Source organism: Myotis yumanensis, unplaced genomic scaffold (assembly GCF_028538775.1).
Source record: "Myotis yumanensis isolate MYYU_CA2020_CCGP unplaced genomic scaffold, mMyoYum1.0.hap1 SCAF_11, whole genome shotgun sequence".
In the NCBI taxonomy this organism is placed as follows: domain Eukaryota; kingdom Metazoa; phylum Chordata; class Mammalia; order Chiroptera; family Vespertilionidae; genus Myotis; species Myotis yumanensis.
Window position 1 is genome coordinate 60,388,933 of NW_027223762.1, and position 19,641 is coordinate 60,408,573.

Consider the following 19,641-nt stretch of genomic DNA (forward strand, 5'->3'; position numbering starts at 1 on the left):
CTTATAGAACCTTCCAAAAATCTAATAGCCTTCATTTGTGGGAAGCATGATGAGATTTAAAATAATGCAAAACAAAACGTGATCTAAATGGGAAACAAATTTATAAATGTAGTTACCTGAACTGAGAACACAGCAAATTACACATAACTTAGAGATTCTTGATATATGGAAAATTACTTCCATTATGATTATGCAAATCAGGATTTGAATAATGGTTGCCTATATGAGCTTATGCCAATGAGATATTAACTGGATGCTAAAATTTTAAACTCTCTGCTTCCAAATTTCAGGGCCAAGGTTTCAGAGAAATGCAGCCAAATTTATGGGACTAGGATTGTTGTAAAGAAAACATGTAACAGTGACATAGAAAACAGGGTCAGGCAGACTGAAACCACAAGAGTGCGTGCAAGCCAGGCACAGTGATGAGCACGTTGCACACATTATAGCTCATTCAATCAACTCAAAGGCCTCAAGGGGTCCCATCTACTCTCAATGACATAGCTGAACTTTGGACCTCAGGTATGCAGAAATTCTAGGAGGAATATAAGGTTTTCTTTCCTGAAACCCGGTTCCATGCCCTGGCTGCTGTGGCTCAATGTTGGCTGGAGCATCATTCCATACACTGAAAGGTTGTGGGTTTGATTCCAGTCAGGCCATATACCTAGGTTGTGGGTTCAATCCCCAGTCAGGCTGCATATGGGAGGCAACCAAGCAATGTTTCTCTCTTACCTAAATGATTCATTCTCATTCTCTCTTTCTCTCTCTCTCTCTCTCTCAATCTCTGTCTCTCTATCTCCCCCCACCCCTCTCTAAAATCAATAAGCATATCCTCAGGTTAGGATGAAAAGAAAATTGGTTCTATTAGATCTCAGAAAACTTAGAAAGTAATTTTCAAATTTTAATAGTTATAAATTCCTGCCGAAATTCTCAATAGTTTCAGAGAATACCTTGACTCGAACTAAACCAACAATTCAATTATTTTATTTATACAAGCAGTTTTACTGCCATCTGAGTCAGACCCTCAGAATGCTCTGCTGTTGGATTGGAAATCAATAGATACAGCTCTACAATCAGATTCCTAGTTGTGAAAAGTTGAATAATAGTCTTTAAACATATAATGAGTCATTAGCGAACATCTCTACACTTAAGATATGTGGAAAGTACATGTGGGATTTTGCAAGGGAATGAGGAAGAGGGGAAGGTAAGAAACAAAAAATAGTCAGAATCCCTTACTTGGAGAAAGTTATTAATAAAGCAAAAGTGCTCACAACTGGACAGCCCTAACCGGTTTGGCTTAGTGGATAAAAAGTCAGCCTGCAGACTGAAGGATCCCTCCCAGGTTTGATTCCAGTCAAGGTCATGTACCTTGGACGCAGGCTCAATCCCCAGTAGGGGACGTGAGGAGGCAGCTGGTTGATGTTTTTCTCTCATCGATGTTTCTAACTCTCTGTCCCTTTCCCTTCCTCGTTGTAATAGCCATTAAATATATATTTTTTAAAAAAGATAAAGAACTGGACAGGTGTGTACCCTTTCATTCATGAAATAAAAATATGTGACCTAGATTTTGTAACATAATTACTTAGAAAGCCTCTTCCCAGCCGTCATTTTGCAAATACAAAGAAAGTGGGAAGGAAAAAATTGAGCTCTTTAGAGCAGCGGTCACCCACCTTTCGGACCTCACGGACCACCAACGGTCTGCGGCCACCGGTTGGCGATTGCTGCTTTAGAGGGCTTACGAAAACAGAGACTATCTTGGATTTTCTTTCTCCAAGGAGTGTTACAATGATTATTCCTGTGGGAGAGATAATCAACAAAGTCTCCAGTATGTCTACAAAGTTAAAAGCACAATTGGAAATAGAAAATAGGAAAGATTCCCTTTTCAATGCCCTCTTAGAAAGCAAATATCAACCTAAGGTGACACAGCCAACTATATGTCCCATGTATTTTTCTAACAAAAATCAATAATGCCAGCGCTGTCCAAAATCATCAAGCGCGACTCACATAGGAGCAGTGGACAGTCTGCGCATTCAGTGACACCTCTGCACTGTGCTGTGGCTCAGCTGAGTCCTAAAAGAGCAGGTCCCATGCAACAGAAAATGAATGATTTTGGTTTTATATAGAGTTACCACTGGTGCTTTGCTCAAGATACAAATCCTTTTCATGCAAATAACGTAAAAATTATTATATGAAGAATCAGTTGCTTTTGAAGTTTCCTTTAACAAAGTGTTACTCTATAAAACCAAAGATGATCCTCAGGCGTAAACCTTGAAAAAAGGGAAATCCAGAATGTCCCAACCTTTCTATTATTTTTTCCCTCTGCAACCCTAGATACCATAATGTGCTCATGTATACAAAGCAAAGGAGAGAAAAAGTAAAGATAAGGCAACACCAGAAAGAGGACTCTGTTGGAAACTCTACCTAAGTTATTAGCTAGGATTCTTATTATACAGTTTATAGTGATATATAAAGATGTGTCAAAAAGAGAACATACCTTGTCATGTCCTGAATCTCCCCCTCTGACAGTATCTGGTGCCATGTGTTCAATAGTGCCACAGAACAAACACAACAAATCGAGGAGGTACGACAGGCGACAGTTTCTGGTGGGAGGCAGGAAATGTTGTAGGTCATATTTTACGAACTACTAGAGGCCTGAGCCGGGCTTGCACCCTCTCACAGTCTGGGGCTCCCTGTGGGCAGTTGGACATCCTTAGCTTTGCTGCAAAGGCAGGCTCCTGCCACTGCCACTGCCCCTGCACTCGCCAGCTGTGAGCCCAGCTTCTGGCTGAGCTGCTCCCCCTGTGGGAGCATACTGACCACCAGAGGGCAGCTCCTGTGTTGAGCATTTGCCCCCTGGTTGGCAGTGCGTGTCACAGTGTCATAGCTTGGTCTTTCTGCCATTAGGTTGATTTGCATATTAGCCTTTTATTAGATAGGATGATATAAAAAGGCTAGGAAAACATAGCTAAATTCTATTGTGATTACTGTTTATTGTAGCACCTAAAAAGAAATAAATGAAACACAGACCATATTTTATTTTTATTTATACATGTATATATCATAATTAAGTAGTTTTAATATATTTATTAGCATTGACCTATGACACCAGGAGGTCACAGTTTGATTAGAGTCAGGGCACATCTAAATATCCTGTTTTGTTTTGTTTTTTAGGAAAATCTTTATTGCTGAGAGCATTATAGATGCCCCCCTTTGCCCTTCAGGGCCCCCATCCACCCAGATCCCACCCCACTCCAGGCCTTCACCACCCTATTGTCTGTGTCCATAGGTAATGCATATATGCATATAAGATTTTCCTTAATATCTTCCTATTCTCCTTTCCTCTGAGATTTGTCAGTCTGTTCTGTTTCCATGCCTCTGATTCTATTTTATTCATCAGTTTATTTTGTTCATTAGATTTCTTGTTCATTTATTTTGATTTTTAAATTCAGTTGCTGATAGATATGTATTTATTGCCATTTTGTTGTTCATATTTTTTTATCTTTTTTTCTTCTGCCTCTTCTTCTTCTTAAAGAATACCCTTCAACATTTCATGTAATGCTGGCTTGGTGGAGATGAACTCCTTTAGCTTTCTCTTGTCTGTGAAACTCTTTATCTGACGTTCAATTCTCAATGATAGCTTTGCTGGGTAGAGTAATCTTGGTTATAGGTTCTTGCTATTCATCACTTTCATTATTTCTTGCCACTCCCTTCTGGCCTGCAAAATTTCTGTTGAGAATTCAGCTGACAGTCATACGAGTGCTCCCTTGTAGGTAACTAAATGCTTTTCTCTTGCTGCTTTTAAAATCCTCTGTTTTTCTTTTAACTCTTGGCATTTTAGTAATGATGTGGACCTCTTTGGATTCATCTTGTTTGGGACTTATTGTGTTTCCTGAACTTGCAAGACTCTTTCTTTCACCATGTGGGGCAAGTTTTCTGTCATTATTTATTCAAATAGGTTTTCAAGATCTTGCTCTCTCTTTCTTCTCCTTCTAGCACCCCCATAATGGGAATGTTGGTACACTGGAAGTTGTCTCAGAGGCTCCTTGCATTATCTTCATACCTTTTTATTCTTTTCCCTTTTGTTCTTCTTATTAGGTGTCGTTTGCTTCCTCATATTCCAAATCATTTATTTGATTCTCAGAATCCTCTACTCTACTGTTGAATTCCTGTAAATTATTCTTTATATCACTTAGTATATGCTTAATTTCTGACTGGTCCTATTTTTATGTCTTTGGCATTCTCACCAAGATCCTTGAAAGTCTTACTAAGACCCTTGAATCTCTCATTAATTCCTTTGAAGCTCTCATTAAGTCCCTTGAATCTCTCGTGAAGATCCTTGAGTAACCTTAGAACCATTGTTTTGAACACTGTCTCCAGTAGTTTGCTTACTTCCATTTCTTTCATTTGTGACATGTTTCATTGTCTCTGCATTTTGGCAGCTTCCCTGTATCTGTATTTGTTTCTATGTATTAGGTAGAACTATTATGTGTCCTGGAATTGGTAGAGAGAACTTGTGTATTAGGTTTCCTGTAGGGCCTAGTGGCTCAGACTCCCCAGTCACCTGAGCAGGGCACTCTAGGTATGTTCCTGTGTGTGCTGTGTGCTCTGCACAGTCTTGTTGTAGTTGAGACTTGACTGCCGTTGGCATCACTGGGAGGAACTGATTTCCAGGCTGATGGGCTGTAAGGACCAGTTGCATCCAAAATGGAAGAGCTGCTGTGCAGGAGACACCCATATGGAACAGGACTTGTTTCAGTGGGGCTTTGGTGCTCACTGAGTCAGCTCGAGTGTGTTGCTTGTGGATGTGCAGAGCTGTAATTTGCTATGATATGAAGCTGTCCACCAGTTTCACTGGTTTTGGGGCCTCCAAGAGGTGTAAAGTCAGCCACTTCCTGGGGCCACCTAGCAGGAGCTAGAGAGAGATCTGCAGATGGCTGCTATTTGTTTTGGGCTAGGAAGTGCCCAGGTAAGACCCAGCTGTGAAGCAAAACAGGCTGGTGCTAGTGCAGAGTCTTGGGCCTTTTATTGATAGGTTCGATGCCAGCTGCTGCTTGTTTGAAATTTTAGTAAAGTCTAAAGCCTGAGCCAAGATAGGCCACTCATATGGAAAATTGGCTACAAACAGCTTGGGTAGGGCTGCCAATTGGATGGAGTGTTGTCTCAGGGAATAACCAGGGGGGATAAAACAGGAAGAGCCACGCTGACGGAAAGTCTGATATGGCTGCCAGTCAGCTTTGTGACTGGGGAGGTCCCAGCACAGGAACAATGAACCTTGTGAGCACACACTTGACAATCATGCTGGCAAGGTACTCTCAGGGATCCTTCTTTTCAACAAAATTAGATGTTTATGTTGAAAGAATCAGTACTTTAAAAATTAATGCATAAGTCAGGCCAGTGTCGCTCTGTGGTTGAACATTGAACTATGAACCAGGAGGTCACAGTTCAATTCCAGTCAGGGCACAACCCCAGCATTTCTGGCTCATTTCCCAATAGGGGGCATGCAGGAGGCAGCCCATCAGTTATTCTTTCTCATCATTGATGTCTCTCTCTCTCTCTCTCCCTCTCCCTTTCTCTCTGAAGTTAACAGAAACATATTAAAAATTAACACATAGATATACATATGATAGTGTGTACACTACCACAGGGCATAATCTTTGCAAACCTGTCTGAGTGTACAGTACTGATGCACAACAGGACTGGTGAATGAACCACAGAGCAATCTGCCACAGCACTCAAACCTCCCGTGTAAGTACACCATCTCATCTCCTACAAGGTGGTGTGCTTTGATCAGCAGCCATCTGGTTCCCTGGAAAAACAGCACTGTTAGAAGTGTTCAAATGCATCTCTGTCCGTAACCCTGCACAAGGATGCATATCTAACAGCACTCATTCTGAACTGCAGGCTGAGACTGGAGGAGGAGGAGGGAGAAGTAGGATGGCTTGGATGGATGTCAACGGTCCAGTGAGGAAGTGAGACCTAGGCCTTGAGGAACACAGCTGTGCCAGACAACTAGCAGGTATGACCAGCCACTCGGACACTGGATGAGAAAGATTTAAACATTGGGGAACAAAAGCCGGAAAAAGAAACTGGGGGGAGAGCAGGTTAGCGGGGGCTAGTTAAATTGTGGGTGCAGGTGAGCTCAACAGGTTAGACTGTAAACACTAAATGCTAGAAGACCCCAGAGAAAGGCACTGATGGGCAGGGTGGGACAATGACTTCACAGAGGCCAGATCCTATAGACTTGGAATATTCTTTAGTTAACACATAAATGTAACCTGTAAACTCCCCATTCGAGCCCCTTTTAAAGATAAACCTGAAGAGGCACTATATTATGTTCAAATATAACTTAAAAAAGAAATTGGAATTCTTTAGATATCAAGAAAAACTCATGCATAACACCCACTCAAGTTGGATATTTTAAACAAGTGAATGAGATTATTTAATTATATCAAATTTTCTCAAATTTTAAATTTAATTGATGTCTTCAAAATAAAACTTAATATAGCATTTAAAAATAGCAATACCGTTCATGTTACTGAGGTTATTTAAGCTCTTACATTCATTCGATGGGATTTTAACACAAATCAGCAGAGACCTGGTTTTATTTTTAAGTGACTCAAGCGCCATTCAGTGACTCACGCCAAGGGCTTCATGCTCCTCTCATCCCGGGAGGACCTTCCTGGCCCCACAGAACTGAGGTTCCCTGGGCGCAGCGTCGGGAGAGCTCCTCGCTGGGCACAGGCTTCAGGGGCTGCCATGGGCTGAGGCCCCGCAATGGCTTCCCTGGAACTGTCATTGCTGGTGCCCTTCACGCCACGAGTGAAGGTGAAGTGAGAAGTGGCCATAACCTCAGGCCCACGGCTGTCCCCGCATCTCCCTGCAATCCTGTTCCGGCCAGAACCACGTGGCTGTGGGGGGTCCCGGTCTGACACAGGAGGTGGGGGGGGGGGGGACGCTGGGAAACTCTGGAGCCACACGGGCACGAGGAAGGCCCGGGCTCCGTCACACTCTGCAGGGAGCCTGGCGAGGTGAGGATGGAGGGAACCCGAACCTCAGAAGGCGGCTCCCTACGCAGCTGGTGCCCGCAGAGCGGGGGTCCCACCGGGATGACCGAGCCCAGCCTGCCCTACCCTGGCCTGGCCTGGCCTCCTTCTGGGGGAGGGAATGGACCACCTGCAATGGGCGCTGCTCCGCCACGGGGCTGGCCTAGGAGGCCCCAGCAGGGACTCCTCACCGCGGGCTTAGCTTCTCTAGGGCCCCGCCTGCCGCCCTCTTTGCTCCATCCCAAGGTCCCATGCCTGCCTCACGCTTCCTGAGGCCATGAGCACTGGAAAGCCACCATCTTGCAGAGGCAGGGACTCTAACTTCCGGCAGGGGCGGGACTTCCTGGGGAGAGCAGGGAGCAGCTAGGGGCGGGATGACGCCCCCTTCTGGCCAGAGGGCAGCAGCCCCGGAAACTCGGTCACAGTGAGTCTCCTCTCAGAAGCCTGGTCCACTGATGTGCTGAGATCAGAGCTAGGCTCTCACTTCAAGTCAGGCAGATCTGGCTTCTCCTATGGTGACTGGCACTTAGGGCATGTGAAGTGCATATTTGAGCAAAGATCAATTTAAATCAGGCAGCATGCAATCTAGTAGATAAAAAGGAGTTCTGTGAAGCTGTACAAAATGAAACATTTTTATAGCCAGAATAGAATGGGGAAAGAATGTTATAGTAAGCAGAGAAGTAGGCTGCTGGAGGCAAAGTTACATTTCTCTAGTCTAGGGGGTGGTGCGGGTCTATCTAGTGCTGATCAGGTGATTTCTGATTGACTGGTTTAAGGGTACATTTCTGGTTAAGTCTTGGCTTTGGTGATGTGGGACTTAGTAAAAGCAACTCCATTTTTGGCCTGTTGTCTTGTTTTTAACAATTCCCCTCCTTCTGATCAGATTATCAGCCACACAGAGAGATGTGGTCAATATTTAAGGCATTGGCATGATTCGTGCTACTGATTTGGAGTCCTCCATTATTTTTTTTGCTGAGTCTGTGGGGTATTCACAGGTAATGCTGTCGGGTTCACATTTTTAAATCAGTCATTCTCCTTGCTCTTTTTTTGATGTTCTAATCTTAGGGAGATCATCTTCTTGGTGGTTACTGGCTGTGAACACGCGTTTACAACTTTTGAGGTACCAAGGAGACTAATGATTATAAGCATGACTAGAGGTCAAGTGCACGAATTTGTACACATAAAGGGTCCAGCCTGCCTACCCTGATTGGGGCCATCTCAATGGGCCAGGGGGAGGGGATGAGAGAGTTTGGCCGGCTGGCTCCGCCCCCTGGGTCAAACTCCCAGTAGAGGGGCCAATTTGCATATTAGCCTTTTATTATATTGGATAATTCTCAATGTCTGAAATTCATTTCTGAGCCAAACCAATTAGGATAAAGTAAGTTTTAAAAAGACCCAGTTTTAAGGACTGACTTTCTTAAGCCAACTGGCTTCTTCTTATGTAGCTGAGTCTCAACTTCCTCAGAAGTGGCAATCCAACATATGAGGTTACCTTTCTTGCTCACGCATTTTGTAATAGAGATAACATGAGCTTATTTGACTTTTAGTAAACCTAGGTGGAATAAAGTATTATATTTAATTCTAATAACTCTAAAGACATGCCTGCTTTATTTAAACTAACAAACTTAAACTAGAAGTTTATCTTAGATCAAGTGACCTTGACAAACATTTGGTAAGACTCAAAGTCTTTGCTTTTTAGGTCGAATAAAGGTTAAACATTTAAAACAAAATAAATAAAACCTTTTATAATCTATTATCAAGAGCAGACCAATAGTCCAGGAACACTTTGTCCTCCTAGCTGATGAAAACAGTAGACTTACGTAAAAGAAAAACTTAATTTTCTTTCATTATGTGTTTTTAGTAGTCTCTATATTTTTGAGGGTATATACTTGATTTCAATAGAGCTCTTTAAAAATGAATTTTGGCTATACCATTCAGAGAAAGAAAAAAATGACCCATGTTTAACATATAAGCATGCATAGACATGCAAAAATATATAGACCAATGCTGCCAGAGATCTTGTAGCTTTCATTTTAAAATCTTAACTATGAGACAGGTACAACAATGCACAGCTCACTAGTTTAAAAAGGAACAGTTGGATCAAAACTGTGTTTCTGGCAGATGGGTAAGTTAAGGTTACTTGGTCAAGTGACAGATGGCTGAAGCTTTTTGCTAATATTTGTGAAGGAGATTTTTAAGGTTTTTGTTTGTTCTTGCCACATATAGCAGGTCCTCGCATAATGTTTTGTTTAACACTAAACATTTTGTTATAACACTAATGAATTGCCCCAGGGATTTAACTCATTTTTTTTATATATATCAATAAGGCTGTGGTAAAATTGTAATTATTATGCATCATTTTGCTGCAGTTCCAAGAACCTAATGACATTGTTAAGTGAGGACTTAATATAATTTTATAAAGGCTGTGGACAAGACTTTCAAGAAGAGTGCCTTTATAAGAATCTATATTTTTAAAAGCCTCTTTCCCACTTTTATTTACCTCCATCTCCTTTGATTGTGGGCAGTGTTTTACTTACCTTTTGGGGTGTTTACATCATAAATAAGCTCTTCCTAAAATTGTTCATGTTTCTATTTCATAATCCATTAATTTTATTTTCTGCAAGTATAGATTTTTCATTGCACTCTAAAAACAAATTACTTTCTGACTAAAATGACAGATATTCCATGCTTATAGTAAATTCCCTTCATGTTCTATAATATAGCAGAAACACTCTACATACTAGCAAGTACTAAAACATTATTGTTTGCAAAAAGGCAGAGCTAGTCTCCTTTCAGCCTCTGATCATAGCTTGCCCATCCATCAATTAGTACATCATCTTGTTTTATATGTGTCTCTATTTAAAGACATCTTAGTTGTGACTGGCTTTTTTCACTTAGCATAACATTTTGAAGTTTTATGTATGCTATATTCTAGTGTATGGTTATACCACATGTTGTTTACCCATTTTTCAGTTGATGAGTATTTCGGTTGTTTCCGGTTTGAGGCTCTTATGAATAACACCGCTGTGAACATTGTGTACAAGTTTTTTGTGTGAACATGTTTCCATTTCTTTTGGGTATGTACTTAGATGTGAAACTTCTGGGCCATCGGGTGACTCTCGTTTTCCAACATGGCCCCGCTATTTTACATTTTCACCAGCAATGTACGAGGGGTCCGATTTTTAAACGTTCTCATGAATGTTTTTTATTTTATTTTATTTTTTAATCTTTAATTTCTTTATTGGTTAAGGTATTACAAATGTGTCCTCATCCCCCCAATAACCCGCAACCTCCCCACCCACTCATGTTCTCATCCCCCTGTTGTCCATGTCCATTGGTTTGGCTTATAATGCATGCATACAAGTCCTTTGATTGATCTCTTCCCCTTACCCCCACCTTCCCCTACTTTCCCTCTGGGGATTGATAGTCTGATCACTGTTTCTCTCTCTTTGGATCTGTCCCTGTTCATCAGTCTATGTTGTTCTCTATATTCCACAAAGGAGTGAGATCATGTGGTATTTATCTTTCTCTGACTGGCTAATTTCACTTCGCATAATGCTCTCCAGTTCCATCCATGCTGTTGCAAATGGCAAGAATTCCTTCTTTTTTTACCGCAGTGTAGTATTCCATTGTGTAGATGTACCACAGTTGTGTTTATTTTTTACTGCATTTCTGGGAAATGTCTCCCCCATAACCCCCCCATAGGCATTTCCCTGGTGGCACCTCCCTACAGAAAGCAGATTAGTGACTGCCTGGGGTTAGGGTGGGAGGACAGGGTGGGGCACTGGGAAAGGGAGGCAACTGTTAACTGGTATGGGTTTAAAGTCCTACAATTGGCTCCTCTCTGAGAGGGCGTGGCTAGGCACTAGAGGGCGTGGTTGGACTCTAGGGCGGGCCCAGCCAGCTTAAAACCCTGCTGAGGGGTGGCTGCCCTCACTGTGGTGGCTGTTACGCGTGGAGGCATGGAGGAGTGCGCTTGCCTCTGCGAAGTGGGCTCTTTGCTGGAATGTCGGTGTCATCAGGAGTGTCAGGGCCCAGCTGAGAGGGCAGAGGCCAAGGGCAAGGAGTGTCAACAGGATTGCCAGGGCCCAGCTGAGACGGCAGCGGCCTAGGGCAAGCCAGCACTGGCAAAAAAGCACCTCGAGGCGGACACGGAAGGGCGGTGCTGTGCGGGGAGTGGAGGAATCTCGAGCCCCATGCCGCCCCCGTACTGCTCGCTGCAGGACCTGCCAGTGGAGATGCTAGTGAAAATCTTCGCCTTGCTCCTGGGCACTGACCAGCCCAGCCTGGCCCAGGCCTGCACTAAATTCCACCACATCCTGCACACCGACAGCATCTGGAGACGGCGCTGCCGTGAAGAGTATGGTGTTTGTGAAACCTTGCAGAACCTGAAGATGATCGGTATGTCTTATCGAGAAGTCTATGCGAAGCTGTGCCACCCATACAGAAACATTTTGGGATTGTGGCAGCTAGATAAAGACTATGGAACACTGCTGAATGTAGTGGTAGATGGCTTATGCATTACTGGTGGGACGAGCAGGCCTTCCCATAACACCCATGTGGATGACCCAATGCAATTCAAGCCCTCCTTTAGAATTCGCCTGACAGAAAGAAAATCAGCCACGCTGGAGTACCTGGATGACTTCTACAGCTTTTCCCACAGCCGCCACCTGCAGATTCAGAAGGACAGGTTCAGCATCCAATGGATCCAAAGAGACCACCGAATGGATTTACCACCGCAGATTAGGAGAGAACGGGGGCTGGAGCTGGTGCGGGAGGACAGACAGCAGTATGACTGGGTGACCTACTGCCGCCTCTACCTCCCGCCAAGCCACCCGGGCGACCTCATCAGGCCAGGCCTCTTCCAATTCAAAGACGAGAGCTTCAGACCAAAGAAGGTTGCCATACTCAGCTTCCATGGGAAGTATGCCAGGGTCACCGAGATCAGGGGAGGGTTAATCTGGACGTTTGAGATCCACCTCAGGAGCGAGATGGCCAGATCTTCTGCAACTTCAATGAGCTCTCCCGCGTGATCCGGGAGATTGAAGAGCAGGTGATCCAGAAGCAGCAGCAGCAAGAAGACGGGACTGAGGAAAGCCAGGGCCATGGCTGGCAGAGCCCTGCCCAGCCCAGCATCGGGGAGTCCAGGGCTGCAGCTTCGGAGGAGCAGCCTGCTCCGTTTGTTCTGCCTGTGAGCGTGAGCTCAAGAGACCAGAACTACCCCCGAACCTGCAGGATGTGTTTCTATGGCGTGCACAATGTTATCTTAAGTGGCTTCCACAACCTCATGCGCCTCCCTGGAGTCATCATCCTGTTCAATGAGAACCACCTCGGGTTCATCTCGCTGGAGGAGAAATACTTCATCCTGCTTGGCAGAGTCCAGAACACCTTCCAGAATGTGGAGGCGCCATCCCCGCAGGCCTTCCTGGAGCTGCTCTCGAACATTCAGTCCAGACACCCTGTGATGAGCAGCTTCCATGCACTTTGAAGATTTGGCCTTCTGACCAGGTTACCCACCTTTGTTTGTTTTTTAAATCCTCACCCGAGGATATTTTCCCATTGATGTTTAGAGAGAGTGGGGGAGAGAGGGAAAGACAGAAATAATCCATGTGAAAGAAACACATCAGTTGTTTGCCTCCTGCCCAAGCCGGGACCTGGGCCAGGCTGGGTATGAGCCAGCAACGGAGGTAGAAATAAACCTTAGACCAGTGGTCTCAACCTTCCTAATGCCGCGACCCTTTAATACAGTTCCTCATGTTGTGGCCACCCCCAATTTCATTGTTACCAGTTGAACATAATTAAAGCATAGTGATTAATCACAAAAACAATATGTGTTTTCCCATGGTCTTAGGTCTTCCCATCCACAGGTCCAGGCTCTATCCACTGAGCCAAACCAGCTAGGGCTGAGCATGTCCTTTTAAAAAGAAAGAAAGAAAAAGGAAAGAGCCTAAAGGTAGATAGTGGTAATTGTTAGATTGTACAACTCTGAATATAATAAAAACCACTGAATTGTACATTTTATTTTATGTTTTTAATTAAATCTTTATTGTTCAGGATTATTACAGTTGTTCCTCTTTTTTCCCCAAATAGCTCCCCTCCACCCAGTTCCCACCCCACCCTCTGCCCTTACCTCTCTTTCCCACTGTCCTCATCCATAGGTGTATGATTTTCATCCATTCTCTTCCTGCACCACCACACCGCTTTCCCCCTGAGAATAGTCAGTCCACTCCCTTTCTATGCTCCTAACTCTATTATATTCACCAGTTTATTCTGTTCATCAGATTATTTATTCACTTGATTTTTAGATTCACTTGTTGATAGATGTGTATTTGTTGTTCATAATTTGTATCTTTACCTTTTTCTCCTTCCTCTTCTTAAAGGATACCTTTCAGCATTTCATATAGTACTGGTTTGGTGGTGATGAACTCCTTTAGCTTTTTCTTATCTGTGAAGCTCTTTATCTGACCTTCAATTCTGAATGATAGCTTTGCTGGGTAAAATAAAGTTGGTTGTAGGTTCTTGGTATTCATCACTTGGAATATTTCTGGCCACTTCCTTCTGGCCTTCATAGTTTCTGTTGAGAAATCAGCTGACAGTCCTATGGTTACTCCCTTGTAAGTAACTGACTGTTTTCCTCTTGCTGCTTTTAACACCTTTTGTACAGCTCACGAGCTTTCTCGTGTTTCGCGTGCCATCTGTTAAGGACCGCTCATGAGTTTTCTCGTTTTTCACGTGCCATCTGTTATAGACCTTAGATGTCAACACACTGTCTTGTCCACATCGAATGAAGCGATCTCATTGGTGGAAACCGTACAGGTCAATCTATGAAAAACTATATAATTGCACGAACACATAAAGCATTGCAGTTACATTGTATTTTGGTCATTCTGTCTGTTCAGAATGGTTTACATATTTTTAAATGGGTTTACTATTTTAACCAATAGGAGGGCAGAGCTGCATCTAACACATATGTTTGAATTTCACTCATTCCTCAATGACTCAAGTGACTTCTTTGCCATATGGAACTATTGGTTTTGAATACTGGAAGCAAAATTGTTTTTCTCAATTTTTATCTTATGTACAATTGAAATAAACTGGTACCATATTAACACAGGTTTAATCTGCATTTCTTACATTGCCCATCACTCTTTTTAAGTCTAAGCATTCAATAATACATTAAGTGAAGTCTAGGTTTGTAGTACTTGCCATCTTCCCTGCTGTAAATGTTCTCATCATCATCAGAGTCAAACTGCTAAAATGATAGCACTGAACATGGACATGATAAGATATTTCAGTAGAACATCATATATTTTATTTCCAACATACTGATACAGTAGCAGCAAATATGCTCAAGACAAGACCTTTCATAATTACAGAGTAAAATAATTGGGACGTGGCAAGTTTTATACATTACTAAAAGTTTGTTTAAGTACAATTGATTTAACTGTAAATTTTTTGAAACATTCACTTTTGGTGGTTCCATACATGCCTGCATCCCTGAACCCAACTTCCTCCTGCCCTCCTCAGTGCTTCTTCCTCGGCATATGGAATAACTGCTGCAAGGACATATTCCACCTTTGTAATCAGTTATTTGAAATATCCTCCCCAATAAAGAGAGAATATACAAATGGACTGTCACACCGTCACAGAGATGGCTGCGCCCACAGTGGAGGCCATGTTCTGTAATGAGCCTTAACAAGCAATCAGCAGGAACTTGAGGCTGCATGGCATCTGGCCGGGGCAGGGACCTGAGGTTGTGCCCCCGACCCAGTGGGGCTTGACAGGGGACCTCAGACTGTGCCCCCTGCAGAAGGGCTAGACACGGGACCCCATGTTATGCCCCCCCCCCACCCAGTTGGGCTTAACAGAAGAAGGTTGGGCCAGCCAGGTCTGGATCTTGTCCAATGGGAGTGGGACAAGATGGGTCTGGGTCTCAAGCAATTTTGAGGTGCCACGGGTGGACGGGCACTTGACTCTGGGTCCTGCAGTGCACCCCAGACTCTGACAGGAGGAATATTTTTCATATACATTTTACTAATTTTCTTTCATCTCTGACACATCTATTATAGAGAAAGGGCAAATAGCAATATTAAAATATTTCCTCCTCTTTGCCGAAACCGGTTTGGCTCGGTGGATAGAGCCTCAGCCTGTGGACTGAAAGGTCCCAGGTTTGATTCCGGTCAAGGGCATGTACCTGGGTTGCGGGCACATCCCCAGTGGGAGATGTGCAGGAGGCAGCTGATCGATGTTTCTCTCTCATCGATGTTTCTAACTCTCTATCTCTCTCCCTTCCTCTCTGTAAAAAATCAATAAAATGTATTTTTAAAATATTTCCTCCAATTAATTCCCTTTTAATTTGCACAAATTTTGTGCACTGGGCCACTGGTATCCATATAAAGGAAACACATATAAAACCCAATGAATCCTATTCTTGCCATACACCATTACCTATTATCATGGAGATTCTTGTATCTCTCCATTTTCCAGTACATTAGTGGGTTATTTTACTTAAAATCCCAGATATATGTGGCCATGCATGGATAGCACAGTGGGTCAGAGACTCATCTTAGTAATGCCAACGTTGCATGTTCCATCCCAGGTCAGGACAATAACAAGATTCAACCAAAGAATGTATAAAATTCTCCGAAACCGGTTTGGCTCAGTGGATAGAGCGTCGGCCTGCGGACTGAAAGGTCCCAGGTTCGATTCCGGTCAAGGGCATGTACCTGGGTTGCAGGCACATCCCCAGTGGGAGATGTGCAGGAGGCAGCTGATTGATGTTTCTCTCTCATCGATGCTTCTAACTCTCTATCTCCCTTCCTTCCTCTCTGTAAAAAATCAATAAAACATATTTTAAAAAATTAGTGGAACAACAAATTGATCTTTCACCCTCTCTCCCCATTTTTCTCAGTCTCTAAAGTCAGTATGTTTAACTTATTCACCCAATCAGTCCACACAGATGTGAACACCAGCACAGCCCAGGGGCCCCGTGGTGACCAGAAGCCAGGGTTCTCATGAGGGCAGAGCAGGACATGACTGAGGTGACACAGGGGAGGTGCTGCTGTCAGTGTAACTGGTGCGGAACTGGGGTGAGCTACACAACCATCCACGAGGAATGATGACGTCAGTGTGCTCCCTGAAACTAAAACCGAAGTGACCAGGAGAAGCTCTGGACCTGGACGAGCCCCTGTGGACTCTGCACCCTCCAGCCAGGTGTTGAGGTGGGGCTATTTTAGATTCAGGTGGTTGAGGAGCCAGATTGCTCTCAGGTGTCAAGGCTGGGAGCCATGGTGGCAGCTGGGCAGGTGGGTGTGTGCAGGCAAAAGCCCAGAGCAGTTGCCAGCAGAGCTGGTGCTGGGTCCTTTTGTGTGGATCTGAGGCTCTCTCTAGTCCAAACCCAGGCTGGTGGCCACTCAGTCCCATGGTTAGTGTGAAATGGACTAAGCTCTGCTGCAGGGGTGACTGTGGGATCTGACTAGGAGTTGGCATTTCCTCCAAGAAAATTTATGATCAAGGAAGGTGCAAACTATTACCTATAATAAGTGCTTCCACCATTGAGCTGCCCAGGGAGGGAGTGGGCGACCTCTGCACAGGCTGATTATCTGCCCAGCAGGAGGGTTGCTGGCTGCTGAGCCAAGTGAGCCTCTGGTGGGTTGGGGTGTCTTCAAGTTTAGAGACTAAAGGAGGTGGTAGATATTTATAAAACTGCTAAGAGAAAATGACCCTGATCTGTCCTTAATACGTAAACATCCACCCAGACGTGGCCAGTGTGCACAATGGTAAGAGCATCATCCCACACACCTGAAGGGGGTGCGTTAGATTCCAAGTCTTGGGCATGTACCTGGGTTGCAGGTTGGATCCCTGGCCCCCATTGGGGTACATGGTGGAAGCATGCAGTTGATGTGTCTCTCTCACATCAATGTTTCTCTCTCTTTCCCTACCCATCCCCTACCTTCTCTGTGAAAATCATAGAAAAATATCCAAATATGAGGATCTATATCATAAAAGGCCTGTGGTCATAATGCTGTAATGGCGTCACGACCAAATGGGAAGCAGCTCTCGTGGTGGGCAGGGAAGGGCAAGAGCTACTAGCCTTGGAGAGCTAAGAGCAGCAATGGGCGGGGTGGCCAGCTGAGGCTGGAGGAAGCGAGCTACTTGTACATGATTTCATGTGCACTCGGCCTCTAGTTAACAGTAAAAGGGAACTCCCCCCCCCCCCCCACTGCGCTGAGATAGGTCATCTGCCTGCACAGCCCACCCTTACTCATTCTTCTCTGTCTTTGCCTAGGATATTCCCACTGCCTTTGGGACATGGTCTGTCCTTTCCAGGGGTTGGCAAAGCAGAACCTGAGAAAAGGCCCTGGTAGGAATTTGGGTTCTGTGTCTGCCTGAGAGGAGCTGGCCAGGGCTCTTCTGTCTCCACCCAGAGGTCTCTCCAGGCTGCTCTTCCCCATCCCCAAGTCACCTGACCCACTGCAGCTGCACCTCCTTCTGTATCTGGGGGCGCCTCCTGATTCTTTGGTTCCCCGGATCGGTTCATCTTTGGGAAGTCCTGCCTACAGCCATCCCACACACACCCCTGAGCCCCACTATAATTGTTTGAGTCTCTGTTTTTGCATTTTTGGGATAATTTCCCACTTTGATTTAATTAAAAATAAAGCCTCCCCTCCTTAGCCTCAGAACAGTATGCGAAGTTATGAATGAGGCTGTGACAGTTACAAGCACAGGGACACCTGTGTCTCAGTCATTGAGAAGCACTGTTAAGACTGAGACCTGGGGTGAGAGGAAAATCTGGAACCTTTCACATGGTGCACCTGCAGTTAAGTTGGCATTTCCCTACGTGGAGGTGCGCGGTCTCTGACCGAAGGTGCACTCAGGGAGAACAGGTGACTGAATTGCTTTAAAAGACCTGAGGCTGCTCCATAGGGCCTCTGTCATGTCACTTGAAAACCGCAGGCGTAGAGAAGATGGGAAATGGGAGTGGGGTTCATCTGGCAGGACAAGAACACGGCCCCATTCTGGGGACTAGGAGCCATGGAGAGACTCTGCAAGGCAGGCCCACCACCCAGGAGACCCTGAGTCACGTGTTGTGGGTTTGAGCCTGGCTTCTCTCGCTGAGCATGTTGTCAGGTTGGCCATGTTGCAGTGTGAATGACCTGCGTGTGGACACATCTGCTGGCTATTTGCTTCCCAGTGGGTGGGCTATTGTGTGGTTCTCAAAAAGAGACACAAAACTCAAAACCTCTTTTATTTAAAAAGAAAAACATATGGAGAATCTTTTAGGTTAAAACAATAACAACAACAACAGAAAACCCTAAAGTATTCTCAAGGCTGCCTCAGGAGAAGATGTCAATCCTTCCACAGAGAGAGATGACTTCACATCTGCAGGAGGCCAGTCGAACTAAACCCCACCTCGGCCCATTACTCCTTCCCTCTGTGGCTCTTCCTGTGGGCCTTCTTAGATCGATTTGAGTGGCACCTGCATCTGTGACTATGGTGATGACCTGGGGACTTGGAGCAGGAGGTGTGTGGTCTATCTCAGGACCTGCAGTGGTGACTTCTTAGACTCCTACACTGATACCTCTCTGGGACACGAGGGGAAGGGTTCCTTCTTTTGAGACTGGGTCTCTGCCTACTGGGATCCCAGTACCCACTTCTTCTGTACCGCAGGCTGGGAGAGCGATGGGGCTAGTCCAAGTTCCGGTAGCTTCTCCCCCGGTGATGGAGTGATGGTATCCTCTCCAACCTCACATCCTTTTCTTCCTGCTGTTCAGTGGACTTGACATCATCCATGTCCTGGTCCAGAGCACTAGCTGCAATTGCTCAGCTCCCTCGAGCACATAGTGTTTCCGTTGCCAGGCCAGAATGACATCACGGACTCTCACTTTGAAGAAGTTTATCAATGAACTCATCTACATGCATCAGTTCAAACTTTGCATTTCAGTTCTGGCTCCTAATTATTCTGTTGACATTGCCAGAGGCTCCAAGTACTTTTAGGAATCAATTGCATTGCCTGTCAGCCTCATGGAAAGTGCTCCCAACATGCAGGCAAACGGAAGTCTTCATTTCTTATAAACTCAACAATGATGTCCTTCTCCGCCTGAATCTGAAGCCGTTTCAAGGTCAATCACAGAAAGGGAGACACTACCCACAAACCTTAATGCCATGACTTTATGGACCACAAGTCTGGGGGTCAGTCCAAAGGACTCCTCTCTCCAGTGCAGGACTCATAGATTCGAGTCCGAATGATCTTCACCTGATATGGAGGGAGGTGCCATGGATGCTCTGATCCTCCGTCACTATGAGGTTCACCATTTTTAGAGCCTGTTGTCCTTATTGCGTGCCTTCATTAGCGGCTTCTTGGATATGCCCTGACTGAGGATCGGACCCACAACATGGACCTATCTGGATGACCCTCTAGCCACAGAGCTATGGGACCAGGGCTTGAATGAGTTCGCAGTGTCCTCCTTCTTATTTATCTCCTCTCAAAGGCACATACTCTGCTCCTCCCTTCTCCCCCACCGTGACCCCACCCCAGGTGAGTCCTGCTGATCTATAACCTACTCACATAGCACCAGCATTTCCCCACCCCAGCAGCGTG

The 19,641-nt window shown here is 44.9% G+C and overlaps 2 pseudogenes; one reads left to right on the top strand and one right to left on the bottom strand.

Moving 5' to 3' along the window:
- The first annotated feature begins 11,236 nt into the window (after positions 1–11,236).
- LOC139019290 (F-box only protein 31 pseudogene) lies at positions 11,237–12,528 on the top strand (annotated as a pseudogene).
- Positions 12,529–18,461: 5,933 nt separating this feature from the next.
- LOC139019291 (pre-mRNA-splicing factor 38A pseudogene) lies at positions 18,462–19,355 on the bottom strand (annotated as a pseudogene).
- Positions 19,356–19,641: the final 286 nt, after the last annotated feature.